The sequence below is a fragment of the Cicer arietinum genome, chromosome 4, assembly GCF_000331145.2.
Source record: "Cicer arietinum cultivar CDC Frontier isolate Library 1 chromosome 4, Cicar.CDCFrontier_v2.0, whole genome shotgun sequence".
Lineage (NCBI taxonomy): Eukaryota > Viridiplantae > Streptophyta > Magnoliopsida > Fabales > Fabaceae > Cicer > Cicer arietinum.
The window spans coordinates 22,332,118-22,342,398 of NC_021163.2; positions in this window are offsets into that span (position 1 = coordinate 22,332,118).

Below are 10,281 nucleotides of genomic sequence, written 5' to 3' on the forward strand. Positions count from 1 at the left end.
TTAAGCAAACAGTCATATTAAGAGATTCCCCATTCTTAATACTCATTTACCGAAACGACTTTCAAACAACATTAATTAAATAAGTCATTAAGAGATTCCCCGTTCTCAATACCGATTTAACTTAATGATTTTCAAAACAAAACGTTAAGCAAACAGTCATATTAAGAGATTCCCCATTCTTAATACTCATTTACCGAAACGACTTTCTATATATATATATATATATATATATATATATATATTACTTACTTTTAATAAATATCTCCAAATACCTTGATATTTATTAAAATTACCATTTCACCCATAAGGCATAAAATTCTACGTAAAAGGTTCATCGCAGTTAATTTCAATTTATTTATCGACGAGAAATTCTAATTGGAATCAAAATATCTTTTTGATTATAAAACTCCCAAAATATTATTAACTTTGGCTTAAAAGCCTCCGAGCCAAAATCCAAAATACACAAAATACTTAAAGTACACTTTAAAATTACGGGTCTTACAGTGTTCTTCTAGTTTTCTTGGTTCATCCGATTTAATTAGCTTATCTAGTTTGTTTGTTTCCTCTAGGTTTCGTGGACCTACAGAATCTTCATCTAGCTCTTAGCTTTTGTTGTGTAAAATTTTGTTCTCTTCACAAAAGTTTAAAAAAAGATTGTTATCAAACTACAATTTGTTGTGAATGAAAGACATTTCTCATTCTACACTTGTTTATAAAAGGGTGTGAATACCTTATATGATTCGTCTTTGTATCTAAGGAATTTAACTCATGTCCTTATGATATAATCATCAACAATGACAAGTCCATACTTCTTACCAGTAACAGAAAAAGTTTTAACTGGACCAATAAGATCTATTTGCAAAAGCTCAACATGTCTGGTTGATGAAACAATGTTTTTAGAAGAAAATGTGTTTTTAGTTTGTTTTCCTTTTATGAAAACCTCACAAAGAACCTCTCATTTGTATTTGAGATTGGACAAGCCTTTAACAAGGTTAAGTTTGTTTAATTTTGACATTAATCTCAAATTTGCATGGCCTAATATATTGTGCCTAATCAAATGTTCCTCGTTCAATGATACAAGACATTTTACCTCTTGTTTTTCTAAGTTAAAAATATTGATTTTGTAAAGATTATTGTGCCTCTAACTAGTAAAAAGAATAGACTCATTAGTTTGCTTGATTACCTTACAAATTTTTTTATTAAAGAAAATAACATAACCGTTGTCACTTAATTGACTTATCCTCAATATGTTATGTTTTATTCCATTAACAAACAAAAAATTTGAAATAGAAGAAGAACCTTTAGTAATTGTACCATGACCAAATATTCTTCCCTTCTAGTGTCCTTCGAATCCAATTGTTCGTTCGACCTTCAGAGGAAGGTCTTGGAACATAGACCATTCTCTCATCATGTGTCGTGAGCAGCCATTTTCTAGGTACCATGATTGGTGTTTTAACTCTACAACTAAGGACATATGCAAGAGGAATTATGTTATCTTTACGTACCCAAATTTGGGTCCTTGTTTGTTAGTTTCTAAAGGTTTCTTGTCTTTCCATGTGTTTAGCACAGGACAAGATATTTTGTTGTGTCCTTTCTTCGAACATATAACACATACAACCTTAGGAGAAATGGTATTTTTCCTAGTTCTTCAAACCTATTTTTTTTTTCTTTCTATTTTTACTAACACCATAGATCATTAAAACTTGCTTACTTTTTATCTAGGACATTTGCAAGAAACTTTTGAAAATCTAATTCGTATTTGACTGTGTTACAAATTTATCCTCTAAGGGTTTTGAAATGTTTTCAATCACAATCATTTTCTCTCTCATATGTTTTTCAAAATCTTGTTCAAGAAAGTTATATTTTTCAGTCAAATTATTTTGGGATTTTCTTAGAGTTTTCAGTTTTGAAGACACAAAATAATTGTTATTTAAAAACTCATTTAAAATAGTTATAAGCTCACCACGAGATAGATTAGAAGGGGTTCGTTGATATCTCCTCCGGCAACTTCATCACCAAGGTTAGACATAAGAGAATAATGGATCATTACTCAACATTGTAAAGTGCTCAGGCCTTGAGACTGAGCTCTATTACCAATTGAAGGTTGAAAAATACACAAGAAAGAGTGGTTTGAATTGTATTTTACGATTTTTAATAATTTATTTTTTATAAACTTGTTCACAATCACACATAGATTTATATTGGTTCACCATCAAACCGGCAGCTACGTCCATTCCGTTCATCTAGAAGAATGTTTTCATATAATTGAAATCGAATTACAACACTTAACCTCAACCAGTTAAGTCTTCTCAACTTCTTGTTTGCACCTCAAAATCATTGAGAAAAAACAGCCACTACCAGGCTAGGTTAAAATGAATGAGGTTGGGTTTTTTATGAAAAGTATCTATCAAAAGCTTGTTTGCAATGTATTACTTACAGATTGTTCAGCTATTGAACTGTTAAAATAAATTTATTTGTTGAGCTCAAAACTGAATCCCATAAATCACTCCTCGTAACTTGAATGAAAATAGAAAAATCACAAGGTAAAATATCAAATGAATGGATAATCATAGCATTGTCTTACAAATTATTAGAGCATGTGCTTAGCTTGTCTTCTTATAGGATTAATTTTTCTTAGATAATTTACTCTAATAAGAACATTGACTTCTTCAGAGCCAATAACATTACCAAAAGCATTGAATTTTTCATAATGTTAACTTCTTCATGAACATTGACTAAGTGTTAACTTTCTCTAGAGACATTGACTTTTTTTAGAGATAGACGAATCAAACGCTTCATGCATATCCAGAGGCAATTAAGTCCGACACTTGCTTCCATTTCTAGAGGCAACTAAGTCAAACACTTGCTTGCATCTCCAAAGGCAGCTGAGTTATATGCTTGATTGCATCTCTAGAGGCAATCGTAGTAGACCATTTCTTGTACCAACAGAGGCACATATCACCAGGCTTAGATAAATAGAGCATAAAAGCAGAGTCTTGGTGTTCCTCTATATGAATCTGATAATCAAATGATACAACATAATATCTTACACAAATATTTTATCTTAGAACTGCACACTTAATTAAAACATTAGTACATTAAACTATTCTCAATAAATACCTTTTGTTATCATAAAAACATTTAAGCATACTTAGGGCCAAGTCTTCACACTTCAAAATAGCCAAAATAAAAAGCGAGAAAACACACTTTAATGCACTCTGCAGCGCGTCGTTCGCCCTAGCTCAAGCAAAGGGCGCTCCAGAAACTCGAGGAGAAACAAATTGTCAAAATACGACAAAAATGTGCCCTTATGAGCAGTTATTTGCGCTCCAGCGTACATCATATGTTGTTTTACCCTTTCCTGCATTTTTCTCCTCTTTTAAGTCAAAGTTTGATAATGATGTCTGCATGAAAATTGTAGATGTGGATCTTAGCTTTCATTTGGACTTGGTTTGACACCATTTAGACGTCTACAACTTTAAATATGACAAAAATACTCCACATAGATTATGTTGATTTCTCACCAAATTAAATTCACCATTGCACTAAAACTACGAAAAATCTCTACTTAATCATGGAAATGAGAAGATAAAAATTTCATTAAATTCAAGAATTAAAATCTACAAAATATATTAAATAAATCCTTAAATAAACAAGTGATAATTAAAGATAAATAAGACTAAAAGCAATAAAAAAATCTGCATATGCTATGAAAAACTATCAGACGTATTTTCTTATACAAATTTATCCATGTTTTCCATAGAGAATGATTATATACATATTTGAAATAGATTAGTTATTGTAGTTTCACCAATGGATTCATAGGCATCTCAATCCCTATGACACTATCGACTAAGTAACTTTGATTCTCTAGTTCTTAACAATGTTGTTCTTTAAATCAACTATACAAAAAATTTAAAACACATCGATAAAGTAAATTTTCCATATAGAACATGTTGAAAATTTGCAAGACCCGCTGGATATTCATCTTCAAATATCTTTATAGATAACTTATACTCTTGATACAAGGTTTATTAAATGGAGTTATTGGGATTGCTTAAGAATTTCATAAAGCTTGAACTAAAGACTCTGAAACCAGCCCTGGTAAGGAAATCATTTGACAGTGAAAAAGGAGATTATGGACGTGATGGTGAGAATCAAAACAAAGCCACTTATAGATGACATTATTATCCATGGTGGATATGCAAACCCTAACATAGTAAAGAAGAAAATCGTAGGTCTTGAAATTCCTCATAATAAAACTTTCTCTCATTATTAATGTTTTTATTATTTGTAAGGAATGGAAAAAAGCATGGGATACTTCAATTCAACGTACAAAATAAATATAGTATTTAAAATATTATAATGGTAATGTAAAGTGTAATCTTAAAAAGTAAATTTGATCTTTTATTGATGGGAGACTTTGACTTGAAAATAAATAATATAATTTTTATTAAAATAAGATAAATATTATATTATGCCTCATTAAAATTAATTTAAAGTAAATATTTATATATTTTTTCTTTTTTATATAATTTTGACCAGATCTATTATATATACATACACAACATGTTAAATGTACTTATTGGTTTAGAAAGGATTGTTGAAGAAGAATAGAAGATAACAACAATGATTTGTAATCAAAAGTTTATTACGGTAGCCTTTGTTGTAGTTCTTCTATTCTCAACAGGTATATAAACAATTTTCATAATAAAGTTTGAGTCGATAATATATTATTACTTTTATACATAAAAATTATTTATTATACTAATATTATTCTTCTCGTTAGGTACGGCACTTTCATATACAACAATGAAATGTTTTGGCCTATGTACGGAATACCCTAACTGTCTAGCCTTTTGCACTGGTCAAGGTTATGCGACAGGAAGATGTATTATTGATGCTTATCAATTAGCTTGTTGTTGTTTCGATGTTGTTGCTGAAAAACTTGGAAGTTAGAACTTTTCTTCTTGTTGGAAGAAAATATTATGTTTTATAAATATAAATTAATAAGAAATAAAGAATCAATGTTATCATAAATATAAATTAATAAGAAATAAAGAATCAATGTTATCATAAATATAAGTTTTATTATTTTTTGTTTTTCTTTGAAGTAGGCCTTCATGTCCTAAAATATACCTGTTGTTGTCATTTTATAAAGTTATGTATAACAAAAAAAAAAAAAAAAAAAAAAAAAAAAAAAAAACTCACGTGTCATGTCATGACGATGAAGCGTTCATAACATTGCTGCAATTTCAACTCCAAATCAACAAATTATTTTAACAAATATTATCAATATTTAAAATCCTATATTAGATTTTATAAAACTTTTTATCTTACTTATTATCTTCATAAATCTTGTAACTTCCCAGATTTTGATTCAAAAATATTATTTAAAAATGTTTGTTCTCTTTAAAATAGTGACTTTTTTTAATGAAATAGTTTACCTTGTTGTAAATTATGTTATAAAATGATTATAACTTAACATTGGCTTTTGTAAGAGAAAAGCAACTCAACACACTGATTATTTTATAAAAAAAAAAAATTAATTTATTAATTGTCAAACAAATATTTATTTCGTATTAAAACATATTAAACTCTTTTTAAGTGAAATTTCACACAATAAATAGGGTTAATTTTAATTAACGACAATAAAATTATATTCTGATGGAAGAAAATCCACCTCCTTATTTCTAATTAAAGTTAAGGACAAAAAGTAAATAATTTTTAAAAATATATCGTGTTGGTTTTAAATAAAAATCTTATTTTTCCCACACACATGCACCAAACAAACACCGTTCAATCGTACACTTCTTCTTCATCATCATTAACACATAAAATATTGATGTAAGGAGTTAGTTCATTCTAGTGCAAAAAATTAAACCAAATGTATTATTTTAGAAAAATACACAAGTGTGTCAAGATTAAATTTTTATTAAGTCGTAAAATGTACTTAAATAAATCATGTAGAAGACATAATTAGATCTAAATAAAAAATATGTGCAAGTTATGTATGCTCCTAAAACTATATGATCCCAATATAAGACGCCAACACATCAAGTTATCCATACTAATAGAAAAAGTTAAACTAGCCACTAAGGCGTAGATGATATGCATAGGATATGCTATGTCATGAAACATAACCGGTCATAAAGGCATCCTCAAAGAGGTATACAATATATAGGGGTGTGCAAACATATTGTTAATTAAATCATATTGATAAATTAGATTGCTCTGCACTACAAAAAAAACAAACCATTTAAATGCTTCATGAATTGGACCACATATTTAAAATAATTCAGTTAACCAAACTCAATTCAAAAACTACTTTAAAAATTTACAAAAAATAATCTTAATGAAGATCTTTTTCTTACAAAATTTTCTAAAACTATTTGTCTAGAAAAAAAATACAAGAAATATCGAGAAAAAAAATTTGCTAACAAATTTTAGATTTTTTTTATAAAAAAATAGAAAGTTATTTTTAAAATTTTTTTATGTCTATTTTTCTCGAAAAATATTATTTTTTCCAAAAGAATTTTGAAAAAATTTTTATGGAAAATTTTTTTACATTTATTTTTCACCAAAAAAAAAAAATTAATATTTTTTTATCAAAAGAATTTTAAAATTATTTTTTCGAATAACTATTTTAAAATCGATTTTAACTAAAAATTTGTTCAAAATATTAAACTAATTTATATTTATAAATAAGTTTTAAACCGGCTTGGACTACACTGAACATGAATTGAAAATGGTTTTTAATAACTGAATCAAATCATTAATGTAGTTTGGTTATTGCACCATGAACACCTCTAATGATATGTCGTGGAAACAAATCAACCACCGAGACACCCATTGTTGGTTGGTACGACCTCGTAATAATCGGAATGTATCAGTTCTTTAAGAAATTAAATCAATTTCATACACACAGCGGAATTTAAATTGTGGCATACAAGATTAGCAAGTTCTGTTAGATTGATATGAGATTAACCAAGATGCATACAAGTCAAATTATCAGATTAAACAATATTACTTATCACAGAATATGTTTAACATGCATCTAATATTAATCACATATACAGATATATCAAGATAGAAAATTAAAGGAGTTAAGGGTTAGAGAAGATTGTACCAAGAATTTATACTGGTTCAGTTGTCAACTTAACAACCTACATCCAGTCCTGAAAATCCAATCGAATTTCAGATTTTCTTCTCCAATAGAAAGAATCAATTACAGATTGTCCAGTTTCCTCCCTGAAACCTATCTATCTTAATGATCTCTTTCCTATTGATCACCCTCTGATCCTTGTAGATACTCAGCAATCTAACACAGAATCAAAGTCCGACTCTTTCTTGTTGAGCACTCTCTGGCTTCTTACAATTCTGGATATTCAAAGATTGTTCATGAGAACCGTTGTCTTTCGAGATCACTTTTCCAGCTCTCTTATTGATTGTTGATAATCTCTTTTGCTGTGATCTGAAAAAGCAATCTCAATGTATTAGCCAAGTGTTATTGAGAGTTCTTTTGTATATCAAGAATATTCAAAGTGTTTAATCGATTGTTATTGAAAGAATGATTGAAGACAGTTTATATAGTTTCTGAAAAACATATTAATCAATCGATTTACCAATCGATTTCGTAAAGTGATAAACCAGTCTAATCGATTTGCCAATCGATTATCGTGTGTCTTGTTTTTCTTGAATCTTGAAACTATATAAGCCAATCGATTTACCAATCGATTCTTTAAACAACATTTCTCAGTGATTATGTTAAGACTGATATGAATCGATTTCGTAATCGATTGCAGATGTTATGTTCAAACTGAAACACATATCAATCGATTTCGTAATCGATTTATCCAATCTTCATAATCGATTAACAAATACTTAAAATCGATTTGGTCACACGCTCAGAGTTCACTGGGTTTTCAAAAGATCTTTCAATCGATTTGCCAATCGATTGTGTTTAAGTCAGTGACTCAGCTATTTTGATGTTAATCGACGTGCCAATCGATTTGTATGTATTTGTCTGAAAACGTTCTTACCTGGGGTTTAGTTCAATCGATTTCCCAATCGATTGCAACCAAACTTAACTTGATTGAAATTTCACACAATAGATTGTCCAATCGATTGTGTTTGTCACAGGGAAAGTTGTTTTGGAAATGATTTTTAAGCAATCGATTTGCCAATCGATTACCCTTAAAACTGGGGTGTCACTGTGACTTGTACAATCGATTTCCCAATCGATTTGTTTCAATCAGGTTTATTTGTGAGATGTATAATCGATTTGTCAATCGATTACCCTCAAAACTGGGGTGCTACTGACTTGTGCAATTTTCATTTCTAATTTAGTCAGTCGATTGCCCAGTCGATTATACCAACACAAACAGTTGTGTTTCCTTACACCCTTGTTATGAAATCGATTTCCCAATCGATTTGCTTCAGTCAAAAATCAACTTTTGTTGATTTCTTGTGTTCCAAGCAACATGTTCCAAGTGTGTAGGATTTGATTGTTGTTCCTGAAATCTTGCTCAATTCAAATATTAGATTTATCATGTAGTGTATGAACATTGTTGATTTGTTAATTATGTCAAAATTAGGAATCAAAGGATTAAAATACAACAATCTTCCCCTTTTTGGCATAATTGACAATTCATACAATTGTAACTTGAGCATTTCAAAACAACAAGCATAAGAGTATTATAAACTACATTATTAAGTTTTAAGTACCAGAGCAAAAACATCAGATTGTAAAGACAATGCAACTAACAAGTTATAATTTTTCTCCCCCTTTGTCAGTTAAGTCAAAAAGGCGGAAAAATAATTTATCCCCTTATGTTACAGAACATAAGCATTGGGTTTGAAATCATATAACATAGTGCATCAGAAACAATGAAGTTCATGTGTATCAAGTCAAAATCAATCATAGCAATTAATGAGCAACTTAGATGATTAAGCCAAATGATATAACATTTAAAAAAAATCATCATACATCACAGAATTATAACAGGTCAGAGCAAAATAGTATGAAACCTAAGGGTCCTAATCACCTAGTCGAGGCTGGTCCTCACTATCATCTATGGGAGAGGTTGAGACCGCTGTATTAACCTCAGCAGGTGTCTCCTCACCGTGAGTCTCAGGATTATCTAGGGGATCCGGGTTAGGTCCATCTGCAGCTTGACGACCAATATCTGCGACGTCTTCAAACGACAATTTGATGCCTAGGTGTGCTTGAATCGCATCCACATCCTGAACAACCGAGTTCAAGGATGCTTGCAGAGTCCTTAAACTTGCTTCCAATCTGGACTGAGATTCTAACACTTTGGCATTGTGTGCCATCTGAGCTTCAATGAATTCCATTATTCTGTTCACAAAATCAGGAGTAGCAGATGCAGTGACTGGTTGAGGCTGAGGCTGTGGCTGAGGCTGGGCTGGTTCAACAGCAGCTTGAGGTCTTATCCATTTTCCATGTAACCGTTTCAATTGCATTTGATTCACAATTGATTCACCAAACACCAGTGTGGTTTTAGAAGATTCCTCATTTCCAAATGAAACCTTGAAGTGTTTGAGAATTTTTGTGATCAACTGTGGATAAGGCAGCATCAGCTTGCTTTGAGATGCTTCCAACATGTGCCTTAGCACAATCCAACACCAGCTCATCCTTAGCTCTTTGGATAAGCCCCATAACAGTATGATGTCCAACTTCTGGACTACTGCATGGTTTCTCGATCTTGGTACCAGTATACGTGTCAGAGTATACATCAACATCCTCTGTTGAACCTTCATTTGACCAATGGGCAATGAAATCGATTCAACGAACCCATCGACCATCAGGTCTTTTACTGCGGTATGCATATCAAGTGTTTCTTCCCAACCTTCATCAGCAGTGTCAGCTTCCGAGCTGCCATCAATAGATTTGCCGTAGAAAGGCAATCCAGACAAAGTAGAGAAGTCATCAAAGGACATTGCAATCTTTTTTCCTTTAACTGAAGCAGTGAACCCTTCTTCAGTTAACTTGAATGTAGAATAAAACTCCCTGATCAACCTTGGGTAGCTATCAAGTGTAGAAGACAGAAAACTCTCCAATCCATGAAATCTGAGGTGGTTCTGAAACGTGAATTCAACAACATCAAAATATGCAAAATCCATGGTTCTTGCCTCATGAATTTTCCTTTTTGCAAAGTCTGTTGACAGAGACGGTTGTGCCTCCTTTTCCTTTGATGCTGAGACCTTCTTGGGAGGTGGTGAAGAATTAGGTTTCTTCTTCCTTTTCTGAGATATTTC